Source organism: Gossypium hirsutum, chromosome D06 (genome assembly GCF_007990345.1).
Source record: "Gossypium hirsutum isolate 1008001.06 chromosome D06, Gossypium_hirsutum_v2.1, whole genome shotgun sequence".
NCBI classification, from domain to species: domain Eukaryota; kingdom Viridiplantae; phylum Streptophyta; class Magnoliopsida; order Malvales; family Malvaceae; genus Gossypium; species Gossypium hirsutum.
Window position 1 is genome coordinate 31,425,894 of NC_053442.1, and position 1,880 is coordinate 31,427,773.

A 1,880-nucleotide genomic window follows, 5' to 3' on the forward strand; every position below is an offset into this window, starting at 1 on the left:
AAGGTGAAGTCTAGATGGATCCTTTCTTGGGTATTGCCTATCTCATTGGTTTATATTCGATTATTTCCATAATTCATTCTTTGTTGCATTCTTAGATAAATTAGTTTAGTAATTTTAGAATAAAACACATCACCCTAATTTGTCGACTAGATAATAAGAAGACGATAATGACTAGTACTTTTAGTCCACGTGGATACGATGTTCCCTACTCTCCATAGCTATACTATTGTTTGATAGGTGCACTTGCCTTTGTCGTATTTATAGTTAGTTTAGTGACCGTCAAGTTTTTGGTGTTGTTACCAGGGACTAAAATATTAGGAACACTTTATTTTTATTAATTTAGCCATTTATTTTATTTTTGTTTTGAGTTTAATTTTTACATTCTAATTTTACTTTTGTTTGCTTCTAGCAGGTTCGTTTATTACTGAGGAGATGGGTGATACTCAGAATAATCAGCTACCTCCCGCAGTTGCTACAAATCTGTAGATCCTGCTATTGTTCCTCGTACTATGTACGATTATGCTAAGCCCAATTTAACTAGGGCTAAATCGAGTATTTTTAAGACCCACTATTGTTGCAAATAATTTTGAACTAACACCGAACACTATTCAAATGATTCAACAATTTGTTCAGTTCAATGGTTTGCAAGACGAAGATCCATATACTCATTTTGCCAGATTTTTGGAAATATGCGATACTTTCAAAATTGATGGTGTCATTGATGACGCCATTTTCCTACGGTTGTTCCCTTTCTCATTGAGGAACAAAGCTAAGCAGCGGTTGTACTCTTTACCACGAGGTTCCATCACTACATGGAATCAAATGATCGAGAACTTTTTACTGAAGTACTTCCCACCGGCTAAGACAGCCAAGTTGAGGAATGACATCTCTTCCTTTGTGCAAATTGATTTAGAGACGTTATATGATGCATGAGAGAGGTATAAAAATTTATTGATAAGGTACCCTCACCATGGGTTACCTCTATGGCTACAAGTTCAAACTTTTAACAATGATTTGAATCCCACAACTAGGCAACTAATCAATGGAATAGCCGGTGGAACTCTAAATAATAAAACACTTGAAGCGCTCATGAATTTATTGAAGAGATGTCATTGAATAATCATCAGTGCAAATCATGAGGACAAAACCGATAAAAGCAGCTGGTGTCTTTAGTTTAGATGCAATCACCATGTTACTGAACCAAGTAGAAATATTAAACAAGAAATTTGATGATTTATATCTTTTTATGTAGGTAAATCTAGTGATATAATGCGATGCAAATGGAGGTGGAATAAATAATCCAGAAGATATACCCTTCAATCTTGGCACGGAGAATGAGCATATAAATTATATAGGTAATAATTTTGGAACTCAAAATAACCCTTATAGTAATAACTATAATGCAGGTTGGAGAAACCACCCAAACTTTTCATGGGGTGGTCAAGAAAACCAAATATCTCAATTCCTTTCGGGCTTACAACAATCTTATCAGCCAGAGAAGAAGCCAAACCTTGAAGAGATGTTGGAAAATTTATTTTGGCGTCGGATACTCATTTACAAAACATCGAGACAACTTTGAAAAATTAGCAAGCATCAATTCTTCAGCTTGAAAATCAGGTTGAACAACTTGCTAAATTGGTTTTAGAAAGGCAATAAGGTAGTTCACCTAGTAATACCGAACCTAAACCAAAAGAGCATGTGAAAGTAGTTACATTGAGGAATGGGAAATTGTTGGCTGAACGTAAAAAGAAGTTGCAACAGGAAACTGATAAGGCAAATGATAAGAGAGTAAAACATGAAGGAATTCAGACACCAATAGTTAAAGAATAGAAGCTACAATATCCAGCAAAGTTGATGAAAGACCGCATGGATGACCAATT

The 1,880-nt window shown here is 34.9% G+C and overlaps 1 non-coding gene across 1 annotated transcript; it reads right to left on the reverse strand.

Moving 5' to 3' along the window:
• Positions 1 to 870: 870 nt before the first annotated feature.
• On the reverse strand, positions 871 to 977 carry LOC121218911 (small nucleolar RNA R71). The gene has a single exon (XR_005915395.1). It is a non-coding gene; the product is annotated as a small nucleolar RNA R71 (small nucleolar RNA).
• Between the last annotated feature and the right edge of the window lie 903 nt (positions 978 to 1,880).